Here is a 15,487-nt window from a genome sequence, read left to right as displayed (position 1 = left end):
ATAAACTTTAAAACCTTTCTGAAAACTGGTTTTCACTTTGTCATTATAGGTTGTTGAATGTAGATTGATGGGGAAAAATAACAAATGAAATCTACAACACAATAAAGTGTGCAGAAAGTGAAGGAGACCAAATCCACTGTATGTCATAGCCGTAGAACAGACGATCAGCTATTTCATCTTGAATGGATTTGTGAGTGGTTGTGGGAGTTTGCTAATTCTGTCTGTACATGGTTTGTTGACTTAGAAAAGACTTACAAGCATGGGCTTTGTGGGATTTTATCAAACGTACTGCAAGACTTATGAGGCTGCTACTTTATGCCATTTAGTCCCTCTATCTGCATAGCAGCAGTTGTTCTCACATACTTGGCATTAACTCACATCCATTTAAAATACTTCCAAATTAAAGACCACAGTGATTGCCTGCCTGCTATGGGCGAGTTTAACTTCCTCATCTTTTTGTATTTTTTATTAGGAGAATGTGACATAATCTGTAACACACAATTCAGTCAATTATACAATTGTACAGCTGAAACAGTCATATATTGTGTTCCAAAAACACACACACATCTATCTATCTATCTATCTATCTATCTATCTATCTATCTATCTATCTATCTATCTATCTCAAACTAATAACACAACTTTCCCTTACCCCACCCAATTTGGAAAGCAGTACTACATGTGAAGAAAGCCCAGACTAATGTGCTTTCTCATGCGCATCAAAACCGCAAAAAGCTTTGGCAAAGACCCAGCAAGCTTATTTTAGAATAACATTAAAGGATTCTTATCAAATTCTAAAAGTTTGTGACACCATGGCACAAAGAGAACATGTATTTTTCCCAGTTAAAGACAATTTAAGTCATCACTTTTCCACTGAAATATGGGAGGTGGGATAGGATTCATCCATTTGAGCAAGATGAGTCTTTGTGTAAACACAATCAGTATTTGATAATGTAGTGCTATTCAAACTAATATTACTCCAAATACTGCTGTTAGAAGATTAGATATGATTTTAGATGTGGAACTCTTGGAGAAATGTGCTAACATTTTAGTCCAAAAAAGTAAGAGTGTACAACAGTGTTTCCCAATCTCAGTTCTGGGGACCCACTGTGGCTGCAGGTTTTTGTTCCAATCAGCTTCTGTTTTTAATTTCTGGGCTAATTAAGTGAACTGTTATTTCCCAAGTTCTGTGTTTTGGGAACAATATAGAAATGAGAAAACTAAGTTTGGTTATATATATATATATATATATATATATATATATATATATATATATATATATATATATATATATATATAATACACATCACACACGCAGTGGGTACGGAAAGTATTCAGACCCCCTTCAATTTTTCACTCTTTGTTATATTGCAGCCATTTCCTAAAGTCATTTAAATTAATTTTTTCCTCATTAATGTACACACAGCACCCCATATTGACAGACAAAAAAAAGAATTTTTGAAATTGTTGCAGAATTATTAAAAAAGAAAAACTGAAATATCACATGGTCCTAAGTATTCAGACCCTTTGCTCAGTATTTAGTAGAAGCACCTTTTTGAGCTAATACAGCCATGAGTCTTCTTGGGAAACATGCAACAAGTTTTTTCACACCTGGATTTGGGGATCCTCTGCCATTCCTCCTTGCAGATCCTCTCCAGTTCTGTCAGGTTGGATGGTAAACGTTGGTGGACAGCCATTTTTAGGTCTCTCCAGAGATGCTCAATTGGGTTTAAGTCCGGGCTCTGGCTGGGCCATTCATGAACAGTCACAGAGTTGTTGTGAAGCCACTCCTTCGTTATTTTAGCTGTGTGCTTAGGGTCATTGTCTTGTTGGAAGGTAAACCTTCGGCCCAGTCTGAGGTCCTTAGCACTCTGGAGAAGGTTTTGACCAGGATATCCCTGTACTTGGCCGCATTCATCTTTCCCTCGATTGCAACCAGTCGTCCTGTCCCTGCAGCTGAAAAACACCTCCACAGCATGATGCTGCCACCGCCATGCTTCACTGTGGGGACTATTGGACAAGTGATGAGCAGTGCCTGGTTGTCTCAACACACCTAGGAGAGGCAAGACACATGACAGCCCGCATGGAGTTTGCTAAAAGACACCTGAAGGACTCTGAGATGGTGAGAAATAAGATTCTCTGGTCTGATGAATTAAGGCCAAAAAGTTCTATCTTGGTCTCATCAGACCAGAGAATCTCTTATTTCTCACCATCTCAGAGTCTTTTTAATAATGTTTTCATCTTGATTTTCATTCTACTTTTCCAGGTGTTCTAATTGTTTAATTTATTATTTACTAATTAGTGGGTCTGACTCTAAAGAAGTTGCAGGCTTTTATGATTCAGTATTGTTTGCCTAGGTGTTGCCTCTGCTCGTTTTTAATTGTCATTAATAAGATGCAACTTAGGGAGAAAACTGCACAGAGAAAGGGCAAAATATAATGAAATCAGTAAAAGAGAGCTAATCATTTAAATCTATAGCAAAATCAGACATTTCTACATGTCTTATTAATGTAAAAATCATGCTGCTGTGCTTTTCTGAATGTAAACTAAGAGGAAAAAAGGACCAGCTAATTAAATAACATCAGTGCTATAAGGTGTTGTCACTGATTATGAATCTGATTGGAACAAAAATCCACAGCCACAGTGGGTCACCAGAACCGAGTTTGGAAAGCGCTGGTGTAGAGTCTTCTGAAAACTTAAGACCTAGCAAGACATGCACTTCATGATGTTGTTCAAAATGTAGGTCTTTTTCCAGTTACATTATAGACATTTACTTATAAACAAGACATTTGAGGACAATGTACAATTTTTGTTGAATTACCATATACTTTGCATATATTGAAGAATAATGTATTTCATGGATGGCTGAATTCCATGCATTATGTGACTTTATAACTGACATCATTTAGGAGTAAATACCTTGTAATCTGTTGGTAGAAGCTAGAGCTACGACCTGTATCTTCATCAGAAACCAGCCAGAACAGTATTGGGAAAACATATGGATGGAAGATAAGAGAAGATGTGCAACATTTTTATGAATTTATTTTAGCTTGTATGCAGGGAAAACCTGTGTTGCAATGGTTGTGTTTAGGATATAAAAGTTCAAAGGCCACACAAAAATGCTCAATATCGAGACATCTGAAAGCCTGGATACCCCGTGACTTTTATAACTAAATAGTGCATACATTAAAGAAGGATGGAATGTATGATCATCATACATGAGGGCTGCTTATATGGGCATCCCTACCTTAAACTATGTCCTACACTGGTACCACATTCTAAATTAGTAGTGGACCACTAGGTTGCTGGTAAATTGACGATAATAAGTGCTGACTAAAGCACTGAACAAAACACACAAAGGGCTTTATGGAAGATTTCTTTCCGATGGCTAACAAAGCAAGCTGACTTCTGACCCTCTTCCAAAGTAACAATGTACATATATTTGTAGCCAGAAGATATAACAAACTTTTGTAGCACCATTCCACCTTTTTCTTTCGGTCCCTATAGTTATCTTTTTAATATATGGATCAATACAAGTAAAAGAGATTTTGACATTGATGAATGGGACAGTGTTGTGGTTGCAGTTTTTATGATAGCCTATGTACAGTATGTGGGGAAAGTTTCTGATTTGCTGCTATTTTTACAGGCTTTCTGTAGCATCTACAAGTAAATCAGAAACTTATAAAAGGCCAAAATGAGGTTCCTGCACAGGGATAGTTGGCTCACTCTCTACAAAAGAGGAAGGGGATCAATAATCCAGAAGAAACTTGAGATACTTTTCCAGACGGAAATGAAGCAGCTGATGTTGCTTATGACAGTACTAATGGGAGTATTGGCCCAGGATACAATAAACAATTATTATTCTTAGTTGCTTTCAAAACCCCTATAAAGAAACCATAGGCTTTTGCTAGGATATGGAAGTCTGATCTGTCCAACTCCAAGCTGTTTCTTTTGTAAAATATATGAAGTTTGAGATTAGATCACTTGATCAATTGGTTAAATAAGAAGACAAATTAAATATTTAAAAAGAGACATAAAAAGTTGCTGCTTAAACCTCTGAAGATCCAAAGTGAAATAAATAAAATTAATTAATTAATTTACATTTTAACCATTTGAATTTGTGACAATAACACTAAGTGCAGAAGACTGACCAAAAAGGTGCAATTCTTTCAAAATATAAGTTTTTATAAAATAATTTTTACTTAAATGATAGGCTTGAGTGGCCAGCCAATGAAGCTGTATGCAAGAAGGGTCAGAGGGACCTTTATTTCCTGAGGGGGCTTAAGTTTTTTGGTGTATGCACGCTGCTCTTAGATGTTTTCTACCAGTCTGTAGTAGACAGTGTATTTTTCCATGCCATAGTGTGCTAGGAAAATAGCATTAGTGCAGGTGATGCCAACAAACTAAGGCTTTACTTGGTTAAGGAACTTGTAGTACAGAGGTTACTCTGGAAGCTGCTTACTATCCTGGACAATGCATCTCAACCCTATATGAGGTTTTGGCTAAACTGAAGAGCACTTTCAGTAAAACCTGAGAAAACTGCTTTGCTACACGGAGTGCTATGTAAGGTCATTTCTACCCTCAAATATCAGGCTTTATAATGCATTATCCCTCAGCCGAGGAAGTATTATTCACTACTTACTGAATGGTACTGATCTGCTCTCACAGACATCTTAAGAGATAATGGCGCTACGTGCAATATACTGAGACAATGACCGATATCCTGTGCTGTGAAATTATAACTTGGAAGTATGTGCAACTCTAATCACATTACATTAGTTAATACCTCTTTGTTAATCTACTTAGATATTTATTGTTATACACTTATTGGTCCTTTGTTACCATATTTAAGATTATTATAATTCTTGTCATATGTTAGCCCGTGGGAAAAAAAATAGTTAACCCTGAAAAATCTTACCTAATAGCATGTAACTCCTCTGTGAGAGCTGATAACAACTACAATTCTGGCTGGCATAATTACCACCAGTTTAAAGATATAGGTGACATCAATTTTGATCCACTCTTCCAGCACCAAATTCCGCAGTTTAACCATATGGGTTTCCCATGTTTCACTTATGGCTCCAAAGAGTCTCACAGATTTTTCTAGTGGACTTAAATCTGGGGCTTTTATGGGCCAGTCGAAATGTAAGAACGCTTCAGAATATTCTTTGTGCCAATGAAAGACGGTGCAGTCCTGTGCAGGATGCAATTGTCGTCAAGGAAGACTGGAGTAGCCATTCTGTGTTTACTCTGGAGGTGAAGCACAGAAGGTAGCACTATTTGTTTTAACATTGCTTTTACACTGAGGGTTTATAAGTAATCCACAAAAGTTGAAACACCAAAAGGAATACACAGCAGTATTTCCTCTCTGTCAGCAACATTTTTCAACTGCAGTTCTGGCGATGATTAGCAGTTGACTGCAATGCACACCATTCCTGGAAGACCTGTTGGACACAAATGTTTGACATACCTGCAAAGTCAACAATTTCTTGTACACTATACACTTTGGCATGTTTGAACGCAATAACCACTTTTTGCCAGTCATTCTCATTTTTAGAATGGTAGTCATACCAGGGTACCTTCTATTGGGTGACTGAAGTATGTATCACCTCTTACACAGACAGTGACTATGTCAGCATACTTAAGATCATTATAATTCTTGTTACAAGGTTTATGTATATTGCCGTTTCCATCGGGATTAATTAAATTCCTGTGCAAAAAAACAGATTAAATCTAGTTCGGGGAAGGGGCAGTAAAAAACCTATGCTACAAAGTTTGAGGCTTTGAGAAGCAAAACAACGTAAAGTTACCCATAGATTTTTTCTGCATTACACAGCCAATAAATATCACCTATCAGGATGGGCTGCGTTGGGTAATTATCAGAAAAGGTTTTTTTAATGGAATAACAATAATTTTTAAGACACGTAGGCTTTTTTGATCGCTACGCCTTGGCAGTTTCTACTTGTATTGTGGTGTTCTTATCGGCACTCACCGGTCAAGCAATTGACAAAGTTCATTGGAACGACAACAGGAACTTCACGTATATGCTTAATACTGCTAGCTATAGCAGCGAAAAGTGAACATAAACATTAAAGGTTAAGAGAATCAATATGAGCTTCTAATTTATTTGTCGAAAAAACACAAATGAACACACGCACCGCTTCGAACTTCCATGAATGAAGGTCAAAATCTCAGGTTACATTCTGAGGAGCACTACATCTTATTAAATTGTGCTTTCCAGATGAGGATGTTTTCATACATACTCTCGGACGTGCAGCGTTTCGTGTTTCCTCAAGGTAAGAAGAAACAAACCTCTCTCCGCCAATCCGAGGCGGCGAGTTCCAGGAAGCCAGAAGCACGGACATATTCAAAGAAGGCGGGGCATCGCCGTAGCCGCGGCCTCTGACATCAAAGTTGGTGAAGATTGACTTAAATTCTCAGCCTACAAGTGTTTCCTATTCGCACGCCGATCAGCGGGCGGCCAATTGCATTTTCGATGTGGTCAGAGCGATCGGCCCCTCGGGCGCTACGCCCCGCCCCTCGACGAGAGGCGCAGAGGAGGCTTGTATTTTGTGAAAGCAATTTTCTTTTCGCGGAGTGGCGCCGATTTGTTTTTCTTCACTCACTGGGTGCTGCTTTTTGATCGCCTTCCCGTCTCCCCGCCCCTCACTTGGTTTTTTCGAGCCTTTCTGCAGTTGCCGAAAGTGTAGCGGGTTCAGAGCTAATTTGTGGAAACCTTTCTGGCCGCGGTGGCGCGCGGAGGTGAGTTATTTTACGTTTAGTTGTACTGTTTTCCTAGGGTGGGCAGACTTCATTCAGTGTTGGTCGCTTTTTGATCATGTTGCAGCTGCCGTTTTGGCGTTCATTATTTTTACGAGCAGAAACTAGAGAAGGGCACGGAACGTCCGACATCCCACTGATGTATCCCGTGCCTTTTCCATATGAGTGCGGGTAATTCGCGTTGTTCCACAGTATTTGCTTGAGTTGTGCATTTAAACATTGTCTGTGATTTGATTTCGGTTCCACTCAGTGTATCCCGGACTATCTGCTACGCGAGGTCGCTGCTTGTAGTTTGTGACAGGCCGCGCAGAAGCGGTGGGGGCGGGGCGGGCTTTGGGGGAAGCTGACGGCTTGCAACTAAGGGATGTCTTTATTGTAAACGAATTTCGAATTACGCTTTCCTAGATTCCAGCTTCATACAGACACTTCTTTGGCTGCTTCTAAATCTTCTCGGTGTAGCTTGCGCGGAGTCGAGCGAAGGAGAGAGTGGCGATGTGAATGATGGATTGTATGTGCCTAGTTTTTGTGAGATCCGATTGGGGCCCTTGTTATTCTCCTGCAGTTGAAACGTATCCCGTTACAAGTAAACTTTAAGCACTGCCTTCTTGTACTGTTGACTAGAATGAGCTTTTTGCAGAATCTAATGGGAGAATTCATGCTGGCTTTCAATCAAATGACAGCTGTTTCTGACACAACATCGTTTCCCCCGTTTTGCCTTACTGTGATTTCGAAAGAAATCGACTCAAGTGTACCACGAAGTCGTGTAGCCACTCACTCTTTTAGTAATGGAAAGGAATGTGTCTATTTTACAGAATAATTCTAACTTCGGTGCCTTCCGGGAATAATCCCAAGTTTCTTCATTGATTGGAGAGCATTGTTGATTGCTGTTGGGATACATTAGTCTAACTGGAATAATTACAAAAAAAAAAATCTCGTTATATCTTGTACCGTGAAATGAAAATTTACCCTCTCGATCAGTCCAAGTATAAATGCCTTCTAATTTATGTGGTGCATTTATTTTGAGTCCGTACTTCATAGCTTTAGTTGTTTTCGGAGTGAGATGTTTAACAGCTCTTCTTAAAAAAAAATCCGGAGAGTAACGTATGTAAAAATAGACAAACCATTTTAATTTTTATTTAACTCCTCAGAGTACTTGGTAAAATGAGCTGTTTTAGTTTAGATAGCCAAGAACGTAACTCCTTAAATCTCACAACTTTCGTATCGTTTTACAAGGCTTTGTGGTAAAAAGGTGTCCCCTAGCGGTGCTATTTTGATTCACTATGTGACCCTGATTAAGTTTTTGAAAGTGCCTGTGCAGTTGTAGCAATTGGGAATTGTTTATATTGCTCAAAGCAAGATGTAGTATGACGTTTGTATACTGAAATTCTTATTAACATTTGTTCTATCGAAGCAATAAAATATATGAAGGATTGTAACCTCACAACATACCATCCAAAACCAGAAGGCAATATATATTGAAACAAGTATAATATTTAAGTAAAATCACCATGTAAAGCAAGGTTTGTTTTATTTATTTTTATAGTTTATAGAGCTTCTTTGATTTAACCTTTAAATGTTAATTGTTTTCATACCTTAGTTTTTCTAGCTGTTGCATCATGGAGAGGTTCAGCTTTGTCTTGCAGCACTGATTGTTACAAAAGTGAGCAATATACTGTATAATGAAAACAGTATGGTGTTTGAGCGATTTGAGCGACTTCACACAATAATTGCACTGTTTATTTTTATAACCTCTGTTTTTTTAATTATCTTTCATAAACAATGTGAAGAAGTCAGTTTTTTGAGACATTGATTTATCTGTGTAGAGTCCATACAACAGGGCACTGTGGTCTTGTGTAGCAGCACTGGAGTACAGAGAAGCATCAGCTATGAACATGATGCCTAGATATGTAGTTAGGCTGATTGATTATTGTCTTTATTGCTTCAGAGTGAGCAAGTATGAAAGATTATTTGAGTGAAAATGAAATGCAGTCCCAACAGGTTAACTACATTTCAAAGCAATGCATATGCACGCAGTACATTTAATTTTGGTACAGTCTTAATTGTGTCTTTATTAAAAACATTAAATGATTGATTGATTTGCTTTTAACTTTGGCACACAGTTTTTGTGTTAATTTAAAAAGCAGTACAAAAACATATTGCATTTTAATTCATGTTCATTAATTGCATGTCATAATAAAAAACTTAGCAATCATGTTGCATTTTGCTTAGCAGCGGCTCTGACTGTACTGCCCTTCCATTCAAGATTATACATTAATCATGCCAAAACTAAATGTAATCAAATGGCCAGTTGGTGTCAACAGTTGGGGTAAGAGACAACCATGTGTGTGTTCAGTGCCTAAAATAGAGAACGGAGAGTTGATAAAGCAGGATGCACGCTGTCTCATTGAACATGTGAAAGCTGACAATGTAATAAAGATTTGATTCTCTTCCACAAATGTTTCCACAAAAATTGCATGCAGTAGGGATGAATGATTGGTTGATAAGCTTTTTAATTATGACATGATAAAACCATGCCAAAGTTAATTGTACCATGTGCATACCCATTGCTCTGCAATGTAGTTAACACATTGGATTGCATTTAATTTTGGTGCCAGTAACCTTCCATAAACAATTGTCTAAATAAATGTTCCCTGCAGATGACTGGCATGTAGTGATATACAGTAGTTACCGACATGTCCCTGTTGTTACTGAAATAGGCTTGGCTTCCATTCATTCTAACCAGTAAATTAGACAGAGCCCATGAGTTTATACAGTACCATTATTGTTTTAAATGTATGTTTTGTGCCAGAATCTCATTGATAAATTGTTTTAAAGACTAGCCAGTTTGAGTCTGAATTCCTTGTACACGGTTCACTCAAAACCTGTTTTTATGCAGTACTTTTAATGATGAGACATGATTGTATGTTTTGTGTTAGGGCCACATCTAAAAGGAAATGTCAGCTTGGCAGAGTTAAAATTAGAGAATCTATAATTTTATGCTTTCAAAGAGATACATCTTTTAATATAGCAATGGGAACAGGTCATTTAGATGAAAAAGATTGACACATTTTGCTTATTTAATTTCTTTTCTTTTAGGATCTGTGATCACATGGGTCAGATTTACCCTATAATATTTGCTTTGGATGCAAAAATTACATTTTTAGTGTAGCTATAAATTAAATAAATGTACACTTCTTGTGTTGAATAGATTCACTTAACTCATACTGGATTGTTTATTGGTAGTTGTGTGATGTGCTAATTTGAAGGGTCAATGGTGGCATAGGCTTATTCCTAATTTTCTTTAGGTTTTGACAGATTTAGCTTTGAGGCGTAACTTGTCATGAAGTTACAAATCTGACTTTTTGATTAATTTGCCTTGCCTGTATCGTGCTAGCAGGGTTTGAAACCATTCATTTAAAGACCTGCTGTACATTTGTTGCAATATGTATAGTATGTATTGATGGTAGCTTTATATTAAGAATGTAAAGGAGTTGGTCATGCATGACCCTTCTTAGTGTTAAGCTATCTTGAATGTTAAACGGTTCCCAGTGTATCTTATTTTTATACTTAGTTTTTTTCCTCTTTTCTATATGGCTATACTCCTGCTTTCTTCTAGTTATTTCTGTTTATTTACTGTATGATTGGCATGTTCAAACCCTATGATGCGTTTGGGGAGAGCTAACAAACTCAAACCATATTCATTTTGATATATTTTTTTCTTTCATTTGTGGCTATAGTACTGCCAGGCATTTTTTTTTTAAATAATGTTTTCACTTAGAAAATGTATTTGTCATTCTAATTATGCATACATATAGTGTACATTTTTAATGTATAATCTGTACATTATTATCTAATTGATTTTGAATGCTCACTGGTTTAAAGTTCACGTAATCTTAAAAATAAATTTGAATTTTGATTTCTATGATAATGTTCATTGAAGTATTTCATAGAATGTATTCTGTTTTACTTATTGATTTGCCACAGTACTTAAAATAATTTTTGCCAACATTCATAACTTCAGTTTGGTAACTGAATTGAGCAATTAAGCAAGCAGTAAAAAGTTGTTGCAACTCTGTTTAGCAGATTGCATCAAAGCTAATTTTCAGGTGAAGTTATCATTCTGAAATATAGATGCCCTTTCTGGCACTTGGACACCTACTGCTTCACAGCATTTTCTAAAACATAAGCCATATTCTTTTATTTAGGAGATGATTTCTCACACATATTGTAGGTTAGTGTACACCTCAGTCCTACATTTATATAATTTATATGAATGAGTCTACACAAGAACAGGAAGTTCATGAAATTGACAAAAGTTGGTGTATGCACATTCCTACTGATGCAAAAAGGATGTTTAGTTTAAAATTGAGGCTCTCAAATACATCATCAAATGCATCATTGCACCATCTGTCTTGATGTGAGGTTATCGTTTCCCTTTAAACAAACTCTTTTTAAAGTTTTGTAACAACATACCTTTAAAATATGGGTTGTCCAGGAATACCTCTTAAGTTTGTAACATTTGCTATTTTAAGATTTATGTTTGCATCTCTAGCTTTCTAAACTAGTACTAAAGAGTAGTAATTAATGGATGAGTCAAATTTAATTCAAATTTCAAATGTCACAAACTCTTCGTACTCTGATTTTTCCAAGTCATTACTTCCTTTTATTGCATCTGTCAAACCTTTAAGGTGTTGTGTGAAATCAAACTTGTTAGTTTTATAATACTGTAATCCATGATTTCAGAACTCTTGTAAAACAGCTATTATCGTGCTGTTTTCAAGATTTCTTACAGATTGATCAGACTGTGTTTTTGCTTATGCTTGTGTATTAATTCAGAATTAGAAACTTTAACTAGACTGTTGATACATTTATAACTGTGTCGATCTGTACTATTTAGATATACAGTATGATGTGTGCTTTCACTTGTGTGTTGCTCTAATAAGCATTGTTTTCCTTATTTGCATATTTGTGAATGAAGTGTGTTGTTTGTCCATTATTGCAAACTCTGTGTGTCTGCAAGCATGCATTTTTGTGTTTATGTGGATTTGTGTCTTGCACTATGAAGCATTAAAGCACAAAATAGGTTTTGTTTGTTATATTGACAAATAGCAACTAATTTCATCACCAGTATAGACATGCCAAATAGCCACTTAGTTCAAATTTTGCCTTGATTTTAACTTGGTACAACTGTTGTTAGCGCTTCCAGGCCTCCCACATCACGAAAAGTGTAATGCGTGTGTTGTGACGTTAAGTAATCTTGAGTGATTTTTTTAAAATATATTTTGTATATGCATTACAGGCATGTGAAGTGTCCCAGTTCCACTCTTTTCTTTGGTCATGTCACATTCCATGCACAGAAAATCTTATTTTTGTGAAGGCTGCCTCAGTGCATGAGTCATAAACATTGCATGCTTAGCAGACAGACTGTGAGAAAAAGCAAAAATATTAACAATAATGAAACCTTGAAAGTCATAGTCAATACAAAAACCCATGTAGCATTGGTTTCAACTTTTAGCCCAAGTTTGTATATATTTGAATATTTGATTATTTTTAATAGAGTATTCAAACCCTAATTTTTGTATAGTTTGAGAGCCCTAATATATACTGCTTTGTTATTGGTAGTGTATGGCACATAATGTGCATATACTGTACTACAGTAACACAGCAGAGTTCCACTTTCCAATTTTTACCGATGTCCTAATCATATTACTAATATTAAGCATAATTTTGGGTTTAGTTAGTGCTTGCTCCTTTGTGTTTAACTGTTTAAAACTGGCATACTTTGAGGGATTCTGTCCCATCTCAATAATTTCCAAAGCTGATGTTCAACATTATGTTTCAAACACCTAACTCTTTTTTTAATCTGAAAGAGGATCCAACTATGCACTCTTGAATCTATTACACTGATTTTTATATTGTGGAGTGGATTCAGCCTTTTCTGACCACTTCTGGAGAAAGACATCCCACCTAGGAAGGGAGGGATTACTATTCCTTAGGAGCAAAATAAGATCAATACATTTAAATATGCTAGAAAGAACCTGAGACTATCTGGAGAAAGTGCTAGTTTTTTATTTTATTAGTAAATTATATGTTAAGAAAAACTGAAACAAACACTATACTCATTTTAGGAAGAGCCGATTAGACAAGAACTCTTAAGGTTTGTTAGATTATTTCTGTCTTGAAATTTTATCTTTATTTTACATTGTTACCCACACTTAAAGAGAAAGCTTTCCATACTTGAAGTACGGATGTTTGTGAAGTATGCAAACTGCAACATGGAATTATTTTCATACATAGAATATTTGGAAGAAAAACAAAAAATATGATTGAGGTAAAATAAATATTATAAACCTCTACTATGTTCAATTATTTAGTTAGGCCTTCCTGCTGCAGAAGGACCTTCTTTTTTCAACTTGCTCCATCTGCCACCACTATCTCTCTGTCTGCACTGTACACAGGCTTTTCATTCCACATATGAAGTCATAACAGAGGCCATATAATAAGGTATATTTTATATGCACATATTTTAACATAGTCTTCCAGAATCACCAGGCACATGTCTTTTTGATTTGCACCCATTTCAAAGTTGAAAACTCATTGTGTATTTACTGTACCTATCTTTTTGATTTGCAAAATGCACTTCATATAAAAAAGTCTTTGTAATAATGAGTGTGTTTTTAATTTTAGAGGTAATTCTTTACATGGAATGCATGTACTTCAATGGAGTGAGCTACCAGTCTTCCCCATAATTTCTGTAAGCCTCAGATCAGTAATAATCAGGAAGAACTAATACTCAGTTTAGATATGTATTGCCTATGTAAAGGTTCATTGAAGTAGTTGCCAGAAACTAGTTTTAATCTCATCCTTACTAAGATTTTTTTAACTCAATCATTTTGATTACTTTGACATTGGAAAGAGATCACTTTCTGCTGTTGTCATTTTTTCTTTCCAGAGGGAGATAGTAGTAGAGTTAAGTAATTATGAGAGCAAGTAAATTAAGTAGGAGGAGACCTTCATGGCATGAGTAAATGTGAAAAATGTACATATGACTAGTACATCTGCATTATCTTAACATTTTTTTATGTGACATACTTTGTTAACCCCCAAGGGGAAATTGTCTTTTCGCATTAAACCTTTTGGGGGTCAGAGTGTGCAGTCAGCCATTGGAGCAATTTTTCAGGTTAAGGGCCCAAAAGAGTAGAATCCCTCCTGGCACTAATGGGATTTGAACCAGCAACCTTCCAGATACCAGCTCAGATCCTTAACCACAGTGCCACCACTCTACCACTTTTGTCATGTTTACTTTGAAATTTTTCTTGCATTTAGTGATAAATCAAGCAAAATGACACCTTTTATTGGCTAACTAAAAACATTACAATATTCAAGCTTTCGAGGCAACTCCAGCCCCTTCTTCAGGCAAGATATAATCTTGCATTTCTTGCATTTGATAATTAACATGTAATATGTTGCCCAACTCTGGCACCATGATTAGTGAGTATAATTTTCTTAACTTAAAACATCTTAAACAACTAATTTGCCTCAAAATGTCTGTCTGTCTGAAATGAAAAATCTATGAACACATTTGACATGTAACTAGTTACATAGCAAAAATAAATAAATAATCACCTTGCTGTTTAGGTTTTAATAAAAGATCTACTCATTTTTTATTATTGGTATACTCATTCTGTTTAAAACATAATTGAAATCTTCTGTACAGTATTTACTATATTAATATGCAGTAAAAGCAAATGTGATTTAACAAATGTTTTTTTAATTTTTTTTGTCAAATGAAGTTTTCTTTGAAAACTGAAATGGTGAAAGCAAAGAAAAATGTATTACCACAAATCCTACAGAATATTCTCCAAAACAATCAATGTCTATACACAATGGCCTGCTTAAAAAAATGAATGAATCAGAAATCACCATGTACAATTAAACTTTTTGATGACTTTTAGTCTACAGCTGTTTTTCTTTTTTTAAAATACTTAAAATAATTAATTTTACTACCCCATTGTGGAATTCATACATGACACCCATGAATAGTATATAGTTCCCTGAAATTTCAATCAATGAAGCTGGAGATCAGAAGTCATTGTTAAAAGCTGGGTGACTGGCGTGCCTCAAGTTTCATTTCAGATTAGTTAGGTGAATACTGACAGCCTTCTATGCTCCTTTTCAAGACATCTTTACTATCTCCTAAGCCCTTTGCAGCTTGGTGTACACAGTGGAGTTTTGCCAGGGATCAGAATAGGGGAGTTTCATTTTTATTACAAGACTGGCCAGTCATTTTATGACTTGACACTTTTTTCTTATTATGCTTAGAATATTCATACACAGTAGTGCTATTTTATTAAAGAGTGAAAAAAGCCAAAATACTGACTGATTGTGTGAAATCTATCAATATTACAGTATGGCTACTAATAAAAGAAAAACAGCAACATATACTGAGCTCACTTAGTACATTTTTATTTCCTCTCCCTTGCTTGCTGTGCAGTTCATAGAATTTATTGTAACAGGTTAATTAAGTACAGTGGACCCTTGACTTACGAACTCAATTCGTTCGCGAGGGCTGGTTGTAACTCAAGTTGGTTGTAAGTCAAGACTATTTTTCCCATAAGAAATAATGGAAATACCCATAATGCGCTCTGAACCTCCCACAGCAACACTTACTTAACCTTTTCATAATAAAAAAAGGTTGTATAATGTG

The 15,487-nt window shown here is 35.9% G+C and overlaps 1 protein-coding gene across 3 annotated transcripts in view; it reads left to right on the top strand.

Moving 5' to 3' along the window:
* Positions 1-6,530: 6,530 nt before the first annotated feature.
* Positions 6,531-15,487, top strand: part of sin3aa (SIN3 transcription regulator family member Aa) — a 100,692-nt gene continuing 91,735 nt past the window's right edge. For all 3 annotated transcript variants that reach the window (XM_039773556.1, XM_039773557.1, XM_039773554.1), the window contains exon 1: positions 6,531-6,762. The gene's annotated coding sequence lies outside the window, so the exon portion shown is untranslated. The remainder of the gene's footprint in view (positions 6,763-15,487) is intronic.

Source organism: Polypterus senegalus, chromosome 12, assembly GCF_016835505.1.
Source record: "Polypterus senegalus isolate Bchr_013 chromosome 12, ASM1683550v1, whole genome shotgun sequence".
Classification (NCBI taxonomy): Eukaryota; Metazoa; Chordata; class Cladistia; order Polypteriformes; family Polypteridae; genus Polypterus; species Polypterus senegalus.
This window is presented reverse-complemented; position numbering and strand designations above follow the sequence as displayed.